The 12,536-nt window shown below is 52.0% G+C and overlaps 1 protein-coding gene across 1 annotated transcript in view; it reads left to right on the top strand.

Moving 5' to 3' along the window:
• Positions 1 to 868: 868 nt before the first annotated feature.
• The window catches only part of LOC119967979 (V-type proton ATPase catalytic subunit A-like), a 46,638-nt gene continuing 34,970 nt past the window's right edge, over positions 869 to 12,536 (top strand). The window contains exon 1 of the mRNA XM_038801080.1: positions 869 to 1,393. The gene's annotated coding sequence lies outside the window, so the exon portion shown is untranslated. The remainder of the gene's footprint in view (positions 1,394 to 12,536) is intronic.

Genomic DNA, 12,536 nt, shown 5'->3' on the forward strand with positions numbered 1-12,536 from the left:
AGTGTGTGTAAATGGGGAGAGGTGGGTGAGGGGGTTAATCCCCCCTCCGATAGGGGAACAGGCTGCCCAGTGTGTGTAAATGGGGGGAGGTGGGTGAGGGGGTTAATCCCCCCTCCGATAGGGGAACAGGCTGCCCAGTGTGTGTAAATGGGGAGAGGTGGGTGAGGGAGTTAATCCCCCCTCCGATAGGGGAACAGGCTGCCCAGTGTGTGTAAATGGGGAGAGGTGGGTGAGGGGGTTAATCCCCCTCCGATAGGAGAACAGGCTGCCCAGTGTGTGTAAATGGGGAGAGGTGGGTGAGGGGGTTAATCCCCCTCCGATAGGGGAACAGGCTGCCCAGTGTGTGTAAATGGGGAGAGGTGGGTGAGGGGGTTAATCCCCCCTCCGATAGGGGAACAGGCTGCCCAGTGTGTGTAAATGGGGAGAGGTGGGTGAGGGGGTTAATCCCCCTCCGATAGGGGAACAGGCTGTCCAGTGTGTGTAAATGGGGAGAGGTGGGTGAGGGGGTTAATCCCCCTCCGATAGGGGAACAGGCTGCCCAGTGTGTGTAAATGGGGAGAGGTGGGTGAGGGTGTTAATCCCCCATTCCGATAGGGGAACAGTCTGCCCAGTGTGTGTAAATGGGGAGAGGTGGGTGAGGGGGTTAATCCCCCCTCCGATAGGGGAAGAGGCTGCCCAGTGTGTGTAAATGGGGAGAGGTGGGTGAGGGGGTTAATCCCCCTCCGATAGGGGAACAGGCTGCCCAGTGTGTGTAAATGGGGACGGGGTGGGGGGGGGGGGGGGGGGGGGGTGAGAGTCTCTGCTGTTTTGGGTTAAACACTCTGTTTACTTCTCGCCTGACTTGGCATTCCGTTTGCAAAGTTCTGACCAGCCCCAAGTCTGTGTTCACCACCCGTGTCAGGCTGAAACAGGATGAGCGATGTATAAAACACCAGGATGCACAAACAGTGTCAGCACTGGGATCTGAGTGAGAGACGAGTGAGACAGAGAGCAGGGTAGACAGGGAACGACAGAGAGAAACACAGGGAGCGGGAGAGAAACAGAAATAGTGACAGACATAGAAACAGAGAGAGAGAGAGAGAGAGTGGAACAGGCAAAGAGACACAGGCAGAGAGAGCGAAGCAGCGAGGGAGGGGGAAGAGAGATAAAGTGAGATACAGATAGAGAGGGAGGTGGAGACAGAGAGCGATAAATAGTGAGGAATTGAGACAGAGACACACAGAGCGACAGGCTAGAGGCAGAGACAGAAACAGAAAGACAAAGAGGCAGCAACACCAGACGTAACAGAGAATTAAAGATAAAGTAGAGGAGACAGCAGGAGGGAGTCAGGGAGAAGGGGAGACGAGGAGAGAGTGCGAGCTGGAGAGGGTTCCCTGAGATTCGATTCATATTGGTAAGTGTTCTCTTTGATTCTAATTGCTGGGGCTATTTTCTCTCCATCACGAGCCATTGCTGAATTCCCTCCCATTCGCTCCCACCTACCAGTCCAACCTTTCCCCTCCACTCAATTCTTGACTCTAACTTTTCCCCTCCCTATCTCTTCCCTCGGTAGAGTCCACGATCAGGAGGAGTGTAATAATAATAATAATCTATATTGTCCCAAGTAGGCTTACATTAACACTGCAATGAAGTTACTGTGGAAATCCCCTAGTTGCCGGACCCCGGCGCCTGTTCGGGTACACAGAGGGGGAATTAAGAATGTCCAATTTACGTATCAGCACGTCTTTCGGGACTGTGGGAGGAAACCGGAGCACCCGGAGGAAACCCATGCAGGCACGGGGAGTGGGAGGGAATTGAACCTGGGACCGCTGTGAAGCAACAGATCTAAACACGGTGCTACCGTTCTGCCCACAATATGGGACTATGGGAAGGGATTAAATGGAGGAGACTGTGATTGGGTAGAGCGTACATAGATCTGTGAGAGGGTATTGAATGGGGTTGTCTAGACTGTGATAGGGGAGAGTGTACATGGGGAGTGGGAGGGATTGAATGGGGGAGACTGTGATGGGGAGAGTGTACATGGGGAGTGGGAGGGGATTGCATGGGGGAGACTGTGATGGGGAGAGTGTACATGGGGAGTGGGGGGGGATTGAATGGGGGTAGAGGCTGTGATGGGGAGAGTGTACATGGGGAGAGGGAGGGGATTGAATGGGGGAGACTGTGATAGGGGAGAGTGTACATGGGGAGTGGGAGAGGATTGAATGGGGGTAGAGGCTGTGATAGGGGAGAGTGTACATGGGAAGTGGGAGGGGATTGAATGGGGGTAAAGGCTGTGATGGGGAGAGTGTACATCGGGAGTGGGAGGGGATTGAATGGGGGAGGCTGTGATAGGGGAGAGTGTACATGGGGAGTGAGAGGGGATTGAATGGGGGTAGAGACTGTGATAGGGGAGAGTGTACATGGGGAGTGGGAGGGGATTGAATGGGGGTAGAGGCCGTGATAGGGGAGAGTGTACATGGGGAGTGGGAGGGGATTGAATGGGGGAGGCTGAGATAGGGGAGAGTGTACATGGGGAGTGAGAGGGGATTGAATGCGGGTAGAGGCTGTGATAGGGGAGAGTGTACATGGGGAGTGGGAGGGGATTGAATGGGGGTAGAGGCTGTGATAGGGGAGAGTGTACATGGGGAGTGACGGGGATTGAATGGGGGTAGAGGCTGTGATAGGGGAGAGTGTACATGGGGAGTGAGAGGGGATTGAATGGGGGAGACTGTGATAGGGGAGAGTGTACATGGGGAGTGGGAGGGGATTGAATGGGGGTAGAGGCTGTGATAGGGGAGAGTGTACATGGGGAGTGGGAGGGGATTGAATGGGGGTAGAGGCTGTGATAGGGGAGAGTGTACATGGGGAGTGACGGGGATTGAATGGGGGAGACTGTGATAGGGGGAGTGTACATGGGGAGTGGAAGGGGATTAAATGGGGGAGACTGTGATAGGGGAGAGTGTAAATGTGGAGAGGGAGGGGATTGAATGGGGGTAGACGCTGTGATAGGAGAGAGTGAACATGGGGAGTGGGAGGGATTGAATGGGGAGACTGTGACAGGGGAGAGTGTACATGGGGAGTGGGAGGGATTGAATGGGGGAGACTATGACAGGGGAGAATGTACATGGGGAGTGGGAGGGGATTGAATGGGGGTAGAGGCTGTGATAGGGGAGAGTGTACATGGGGAGTGGGAGGGGATTGAATGGGGAGACTGTGATAGGGGAGAGTGTACATGGGGAGTGGGAGGGGATTGAATGGGGGAGACTGTGACAGGGGAGAGTGTACATGGGGAGTGGGAGGGGATTGCATGGGGGAGACTGTGTTGGGGAGAGTGTACATGGGGAGTGAGAGGGGATTGAATGGGGGTAGAGGCTGTGCTGGGGAGAGTGTACATGGGGAGTGGGTGGGGATTGAATGGGGGAGACTGTGATGGGGAGAGTGTACATGGGGAGTGGGAGGGGATTGAATGGGGGTAGAGGCTGTGATAGGGGAGAGTGTACATGGGGAGTCGGAGGGGATTGAATGGGGGAGGCTGTGATAGGGAAGAGTGTACAAGGGGAGTGGGAGGGGATTGAATGGGGGTAGAGGTTGTGATAGGGGAGGGTGTACATGGGGAGTGGGAGGGGATTGAATGGGGGAGGCCGTGATAGGGGAGAGTGTACATGGGGAGTGGGAGGGGATTGAATGGGGGTAGAGGCTGTGATAGGGGAGAGTGTACATGGGGAGTGGGAGGGGATTGAATGGGGGAGACTGTGATAGGGGAGAGTGTACATGGGGAGATGGAGGGGATTAAATGGGGGAGACTGTGATAGGGGAGAGTGTACATGGGGAGTGGGAGGGATTGAATGGGGGTAGAGGCTGTGATAGGGGAGAGTGCACATGGGGAGTGGGAGGGGATTGAATGGGGGAGACTGTGATAGGGGAGAGTGCACATGGGGAGATGGAGGGGATTAAATGGGGGAGGCTGTGATAGGGGAGAGTGAACATGGGGAGTGGGAGGGGATTGGATGGGGGTAGAGACTGTGATAGGGGAGAGTGTACATGGGGAGTGGGAGGGGATTGAATGGGGGAGACTGTGATAGTGGAGAGTGTACATGGGGAGTGGGAAGGGATTGAATGGGGGAGACTGTGATAGGGGAGAGTGTACACGGGGAGTGGGAGGGGATTGAATGGGGGTAGAGGCTGTGATAGGGGAGAGTGTACATGGGGAGTGAGAGGGGATTGAATGGGGAGACTGTGATAGGGGAGAGTGTACATGGGGAGTGGGAGGGGATTGAATGGGGGTAGAGGCTGTGATAGGGGAGAGTGTACATGGGGAGTCGGGGGGGAATTGACTGGGGGAGATTGTGATGGGGAGAGTGTACATGGGGAGTGGGAGGGGATTGAATGGGGGAGACTGTGATAGGGGAGAGTGTACATGGGGAGTGGGAGGGGATTGAATGGGGGTAGAGGCTGTGATAGGGGAGAGTGTACATGGGGAGTGAGAGGGGATTGAATGGGGGTAGAGGCTGTGATAGGGGAGAGTGTACATGGAGAGTAGGAGGGGATTGAATGGGGGAGACTGTGATTGGGGAGAGTGTACATGGAGAGTAGGAGGGGATTGAATGGGGGAGACTGTGATTGGGGAGAGTGTACATGGGGAGTGGGAGGGGATTGAATGGGGGAGGCTGTGATAGGGGAGAGTGTACATGGGGAGTGGGTGGGGTTGAATGGGGGTAGAGGCTGTGATAGGGGAGAGTGTACATGGGGAGTGGGAGGGGTTGCACTGACCATCCATTGGAAGTATGGGATATTCTGATATCCGGTGTTTTGCCCTTGACTCTGTTGCTGTTGTTCGCAATCAGATAAATTCCTGATGTTATGTAAACTGAAGATAATAATCTCTGATTGTATCTCCCTCCCCTTGAAGTCTCTCTGTCCTCATACAACAGCATCTAACTATTGTTATAAGACCTGCAGTGGAAGGATATTTCCAATACCTTGTTCAAGGGTGTGATCAAACACTGAGACACCTATGGTCAGGGGCATGTGGTTAAAAACTGAGTTAAAGAGGGAAATATTGAGGAACATCTGAGAGCAAGAGAGACAGAGACAACATGTGAGATTAGGCTGAAACTGGGAAAGGATCCAGAAGCTAAAATTAGAGGAGTGTGGCAATGTTGGTTGATGGTTGGGACCAGACAAGGTTACAGAGATAGAGAGGGTTGTGGGGGCTGGAGGAGGTTACAGAGATAGGGAGAGTTGTCGGGGCTGGAGAGGGTTACAGAGATAGGGAGGGTTGTAGGGTCTGGTGGAGGTTACAGAGATAGGGAGGGTTGTAGGGACTGGAGGAGGTTACAGAGATAGGGCGGATGGTCGGGACTGGCGGAGGTTACAGAGATAGGGAGGGTTGGGTGAGCTGGCAGAGGTTACAGAGATAGGGAGGGTTGTCGAGGCTGAAGGAGGTTACAGAGATAGGGAGGGTTGGGGCTGGAGGGGGTTACAGAGATAGGGAGGATTGTCGGGGCTGGAGGACGTTTCAGAGATAGAGAGGTTTGTAGGGGCTGGAGGAGGTTACAGGGGTAGGGAGTGTTGTAGGGGCTGGAAGAGGTTACAGAGAAAGGGAAGGTTGCAGGAACTGGAGGAGGTGGGTTTGGGGTTTGGAACGGGTTACAGAGTTGGGAGGTTTGTAGGGGCTGGAGGTGGTTACAGGGTTGTTATAGGCTGATGGAAGTTACAGAGATAGTAAGGGCTCGAGGAGCTGAAGGAGGCCACAGATTTTTTTTTATTAACACAATGCTGTGGGCTTCGCTGGTGAGGCCAACATTGATTGGCCATCCTTAATTTATCATTGAAAATGTGTTGGTGAGCTGCCTTCTTGAACTACTGCAGCCTATGTGGCGTAAGTACACCCAGTGTGCTGTTAGGAAATCGGGTTCCAGGTTTTTGACCCAGCAACAGTGAAATAATGGCCTATTGTTCGGATGCCGGTCCAGTCCCCAACCTTTGTTAGGATATCGATGAGAACACCAAGCAATTTAAATTTGTAAAATTGTGAGGAACGTATACGTCACCTCTGATCAATAGATATCTTTTATGTTTGAGCTACCTTTAATTTAAACACATAAATAACATTAAAATCAAAGAAAATAGCTTTATAATTATCAGTTCAAGATTCCTTAGATAAAAGAAAAACTTTAGCCTCTCTCCAACAGCCACTAATTCTGATTAAGCAACCCGTTCAAATGCCACTTATAAATAAAGTTAACAAATCTGGTTGCTTGCTTAGCTCTGCAGAGACCTTTGGAGGGAGGTCCTTTCAAAAGCAGATCTAGTACACCTCTGCTCAACGTAATAGCATTTGGCCTAACTGCTGTTCAAATTAAAATCTTATAACAGACTACAAAACTACAGACAGGCCTGGCTCCTCCCATTAATACATCATCTGTATCCCACTAAGTTCCATTAGCTGCTCAGCTAGGGCTAAATATAATTCCTCATAAATTATCTATACTCCAGGGAACCTCCATCAAACCATTAGTTCTTTACCTGTCACAAAGTGGTTGGAATGAATGAATTCCTAACCTTCATGACACCCTGATTGCAGTTTTAGCAGACATACTGCCTGTATGTGTTTTAAACCTGGGATTTTAATAACATTACTGCCATAAATATAAAATATAATACATGACAATTTCTACATTCATCACACAATATATTTCCAAGTCAGGGTGGTGAGTGACTTGGAGGGGAACCTCCAGGTAATGGGGTTCCCAGGTATCTGTTGCTCTTGTCCTTCTAGATGGTACTGGTCATGGGTTTTGAAGGTGCTGACTAAGGAGACATGGTGAATTCCTGCAGAGCATCTTGTAGATGGTACACACGGCTGCCACTGTGCGTCGGTGGTGGAGGCAGTGAATGTTTGTGGAAGGAGGAGCAATCAAGCGGGGCTGCTTTGTCCTGGACGGTGTTGAGTTTCTTGAGTGTTGTTGGTGCTGCGTTCATCCAGGCAAATGCAGAGTATTCCATCACACTCCTGACTTGTGCCTCGTAGATGGTGGACAGGCTTTGGGGGGGTCAGGAGGTGAGTTACTTGCTGTAGGACCCTAATCTTTGACCTGCCCTGGTAGCCACTGTTTTGATATGGCTAGTCCATTTCAGTTTCTGATCAATGGTAACCCCCAGGATATTGATTATGGGGGATTCAGCAATGGCAATGCCATTAATGTCAAGGGGCGATGGTTAGATCCTCTCTTGTTAGAGATGGTCATTGCCTGGCACTTGTGTGGCACAAATGAAACTTGTCACTTGTCAGCCCAAGCCTGGATTTTGTCCAGGTCTTGCTGCATTTGGACAGTGTCCGAGGAGTCATGAATGGTGCTGAACATTGTGCAGTCATCAATGAACATCCCCTACTTCTGACCTTATGATGGAAGGAAGGTCGTTGATGAAGCAGCTGAAGATGGTTGGGCCTAGGACACTATCCTGAGGAGCTGGAGCTGAGATGATTGATCTCCAACCATCAGAACCAACTTCTTTTGTGCCAGGTAGGATTCCACCCAGCGGAGGGTTTCCCCTGATTCCCATTGACTCCAGTTTATCTAGGGCTCCTTGATGCCATACTCAGTCAAATGTTGCCTTGATGTCACGGGCAGTCACTCTCACCTCACCTCTGGCATTCAACTCTTTTATCCATGTTTGAACCAAGGCTGTAATGAGGTCAGGAGCTGAGTGACCCTGGCGGAACCCAAACTGAGCATCTGTGAGCAGGTTGTTGCCGAGTAAGTGCTGCTTGATTGTGCTGTCGATAACTCCTTCCATCACCTTGCTGATGATGGAGAGTAGACTGATTGGGCGGTAATTGGCTGGGTAGGATTTGTCCTGTTTCTTGTGTGCAGGACACTCCAGGGTAATTTTCCACATTGCTGGGTAGGTGCCAGTGTTGTAGCTGTACTGGAACAGCTTGGCGAGGGGTGCGGCAAGTTCTGGAGCATAAGTCTTCAGTGCTATTGCCGGAATATTGTCAGGACCCACAGCCTTGGCAGTATCCAGTGCCTTCAGCCGTTTCTTGATATCACGTGGAGTGAATCTTATTGGTTGAAGACTGACATCTGTGATGCTGGGGACCTCCGGAGGAGACCGAAATGGATCATCAACTCGGCACTTCTGGCTGAAGATTGTTGCGAATGCAACTTTTACACAGATGTGCTGGGCTCCTCCATCATCGAAGATGGGGATATTTGTGGAGCCTCCTTCTCCAGTGAGTTGTTTAATTGTCCACCACCATTCACGACTGGTTATGGCATTACCTGAGTTATTCTGGTTATTCCTTACCTGAGAAAGGACGTACTGGCGCTGGAGGGTGTGCAGAGGAGATTCACTAGGTTAATCCCAGAGCTGAAGGGATTGGATTATGAGGAGAGGTTGAGTAGACTGGGACTGTACTCGTTGGAATTTAGAAGGATCTTATAGAAACATCTAAAATTATGAAGGGAATAGATAGGATAGATGTGGGCAGGTTGTTTCCACTGGCGGGTGAAAGCAGAACTAGGGGGCAGAGCCTCAAAATAAGGGGAAGTAGATTTAGGACTGAGTTTAGGAGGAACTTCTTCACCCAAAGGGTTGTGAATCTATGGAATTCCCTGCCCAGTGAAGCAGTTGAGGCTCCTTCATTAAATGTTTTTAAGATAAAGATGTTGAATAATAAAGGGATTAAGGATTATGGTGTTCGGGCCGGAAAATAGAGCTGAGTCCACAAAAGATCAGCCATGATCTAATTGAATGGCGGAGCAGGCTCGAGGGGCCAGATGGCCTACTCCTGCTCCTAGTTCTCATGTCCTTATGTCTGCAGTGCTTAGATCTTATCCATTGGTTATCGTTACGACATTCTGGGTTAGTATGCGGTCAATTCCAGCCCCATAGACCCCGGAGTCACCACACAAATGAATGAACCAATAATTTGCATGTTTTCCTGAGATCTTTGACCCTTGACCTTTCCAATGAGTTACAGGCACCAGATTTGTAAGCAAAGCACAAAACAACTGTTTATTTACAACAAGGGAAGAGCTAAACATGTAATGGTGATTATAGCACAATGGTCTGCTAATCTAATCGTTCCCCTAACCCCGTCCCACCACCCACCCACACACACACATGCAAGACAGGCACACAGTGGGGAAGGGGAAGGATCAAAATAATGGGGATCGAACGGAACAAGGGATCGGGATCTTAGCTGCTGAGGTGGTGGTCTTTGCAGGCATTGATTTTATCAAAATGCAAAGTTGTTGAAAACCATCGGTTGGTTTGGGTCTTCGAGAATCTGCCTTCACTTCGACCCCGCAGACTGCTGGAATTCCTCTGGAGAGTCACTTCACCCCCCACTGCTCGGACTAGCACAGCGATGCTTCCCCTCAGGCCTGTGCAATACCGCATTGTGTCCACTAGATGGACTACCAGCCTCACTATGTCAATCTGAAGTTCCCAGCATGCAAATTTAAAAGTGGGTTTTTAAATCTCTGGCCTTGTCTGCAGCTGCTTCTGGACTGACCTTCCTTGGGTCAATCTGGCCAGAAAGAGAAATGTCTTTACTGTGCATCTTCAGACAGAGACCCAGCACAACAGGGAGATCAGGGACGGGATTCTCCTTTCTGGGGACTAAGGTGGCGGGAAAACCGGCACCAACCAACCTTCCGGAAGCTAGGTGAACGCCGGAGGGGTTGGCGCCGTGCCAGCCGGCGCCGAAGGGACTGCGCGAGTCCACGCATGCGCCACAGGGCCGGCGTGATCTTGCACATGCGCGGAACCGCTGGCGTATTCTGGCGCATGCGCGGGAGGGTGTCTTCTCCGCGCCGGCCATGCCAAAGCCTTACAGGGGCCGGCGCGGAAGGAAGGGGTGCCCCCATGGCACAGGCCCGCCCGCAGATCGTTGGCCCCCGATCGCAGGCCAGGCCAGCGTGAGGGCCCTCCCGAGGTCGGATCCCCCCCCCCCCCCCCGCCCCCGAGGACCGCCCCAGACCACTTACCTGCCAGATCCCACCGTGTGGGACCATGTCCAATCCACGCTGGCCAGAAACGGACGGCTGCTCGGCCCATCAGGGCCCGGAGAATTGCTGGGTGGGGGGGGGGGGGGGGGGGGGGGCGCTGCCAACAGCCCCCAACCGACATGGCGTGAACCCCGCCCAAAAAACGGTGGCGGAGGATACGGCAGCTGGCGTCGGGGCGATGGGGCGAGTTTCGCTCCCCGGGGATTCTCCGAGCCAGCAGGGAGTCGGAGAATCCCGCTGCAGGTCTTGTACTCACCAGCTTCTTGTTCCAATTGGAGAACAGTTTCATAGGGAATGCCAACCAGCTCGGTTGAGGAGAAAACAGAGCTTCCAACTTCAGGCAGAGAGAACTTAAAGCTTCCTCAACCCTGTCCCAAAGATGAAACTAAAGCCTGAGAGCCAGCCTGCCTTTTTTTGCAGGGCTTTCTAGAAGCTTCAGAATGGCTCCACCAATCACAATCGAGAATCAAACAAGAGCCGGAATTTCAGAGTCAATTGCTGCAAGCCAAGTCCACCAAAATGACAGCACTGCACCAAGCCGCATAGCACACTGCCTTGAGCGGACTGCCCGGGTATACCGCCTGACACCTTAAACCAGGGGTGTTTTGAGTTTAAACAAAGTCTTCAATTTATTCGCAGCCAGAAAGGCAGGGATTGGAAAGGAAAACAAGAGTCAGACCAGGTTTAAAAGAGGCTCCTTACATTGTGGAACTGCTCAGCTCTGTCTATCATTTGCGGCTTATGTTTTTTGGCATACAAGCAGTCCTAGGTTGTACCTTCACCAGGTTGACATCTCATTTTTAGGTATGCCTGGTATTGCTCCTGGCATGCCCTCCTGCACACTTCATTGAAGAGTGGGGGGGGTTGTTGAGGGCTGGAGGAAGTTACAGATAGGGAAGGTTGCAGGGGTCTGGAGGAGGTTACAGAGATAGGGAGGGTTGTAGGGGTGGAGGAGGTTACAGAGATATGGAGGGTTGTAGGGGCTGGAGGAAGTTACAGATAGGGAAGATTTCAGGGGGTCTGGAGGAGGTTACAAAAATAGGGAGGGTTGTAGAGGATGGAGGAGGTTACAGAGATAGAGAGGGTTGTAGGGTCTGGAGGAGGTTACATAGATAGGGAGGGTTGTAGGGTCTGGAGGAGGTTACTGAGATAGGGAGGGTTGTATGAGCTGGAGGAAGTTACAGAGATAGGGAGGGTTGTAGGGGCTGGAGGAGGTTACAGAGATAGGGAGGGTTGTAGGGTCTGGAGGAGGTTACAGAGATAAGGAGGGATGTAGGGTCTGGAGGAGATTACAGAGATAGGGAGGATTGTAGGGGCTGGAGGAAGTTACAGAGATAGGGAGGGTTGTAGGGTATGGAGGAGGTTACTGAAATAGGGAGGGATGTAGGGTCTGGAGGAGATTACAGAGATAGGGAGGGTTGTAGGGGCTGTAGGAAGTTAAGAGATAGGGAGGGATGTAGGGTCTGGAGGAGATTACAGAGATAGGGAGGGTTGTAGGGGCTGTAGGAAGTTAAGAGATAGGGAGGGATGTAGGGTCTGGAGGAGATTACAGAGATAGGGAGGGTTGTCGGGGCTGTAGGAGGTTGAGGTAGGGAGGGATGTAGTGGCTGGTGGAGGTTACAGAGATAGGGAGGGTTGTAGGGGCTGGAGGAGGTTACAGAGATAGGGAGGGTTGTAGGGGCTGGAGGAGGTTACAGAGATAGGGAGGGTTGTAGGGGCTGGAGGAGGTTACAGAGATAGTGAGGGATGTAGGGGCTGGATTTTACCTTAAATTGTACGCCGTGCCAAAGGCTCATCCAGGTACAAGGATGTGAGGCAACCGGCCGCTACCAGCCTCCCAGGCAGTACATTCCAGGCCGTCACCACCCTCTGGGTCAACCCACCTCTACCACCCTCCCAGGCAGTACATTCCAGACCGTCACCACCCTCTGGGTCAACCCACCTCTACCACCCTCCCAGGCAGTACATTCCAGACCGTCACCACCCTCTGGGTCAACCCACCTCTACCACCCTCCCAGGCAGTACATTCCAGACCATCACCACCCTCTGCGTCAACCCACCTCTACCAGCCTCCCAGGCAGTACATTCCAGACTGTCACCACCCTCTGGGTAAAATGGTGTTTCCTCAAACCCGACTCACTTCACCTTCTGTCCCATCGTAACTGACCCTTCAACTAAGGGGAACAGCTGCTCCCTATCCAGCCTGTCCATGCCCCACCTTACCTTGTTCACCTCGATCAGGTTGCCCCCTCAGTCTTCTCCGCTCCAGTGAAAACAACCCAAGCCCATCCAACCTCTCTTCATAACGTAAATGTTCCATCCCAGGCACCATCCCGGTGAATCACCTCTGCACCCCCTCCAGTGTAATCACATCCTTCCTATAATGTGGCGACGAGAACTACACACAGTATTCCAGCTGTGGCTTCACCAAAGTTCTATACAACTCCAACATGACCTCCCTGCTTTAGTAACCTGGGCCTTGATTGATAAATGTCCCAAATGCCCTTTTTCTCCACATTATTAACCTGCCCTCCG

The sequence above is a fragment of the Scyliorhinus canicula genome, chromosome 6 (assembly GCF_902713615.1).
Source record: "Scyliorhinus canicula chromosome 6, sScyCan1.1, whole genome shotgun sequence".
Classification (NCBI taxonomy): Eukaryota; Metazoa; Chordata; class Chondrichthyes; order Carcharhiniformes; family Scyliorhinidae; genus Scyliorhinus; species Scyliorhinus canicula.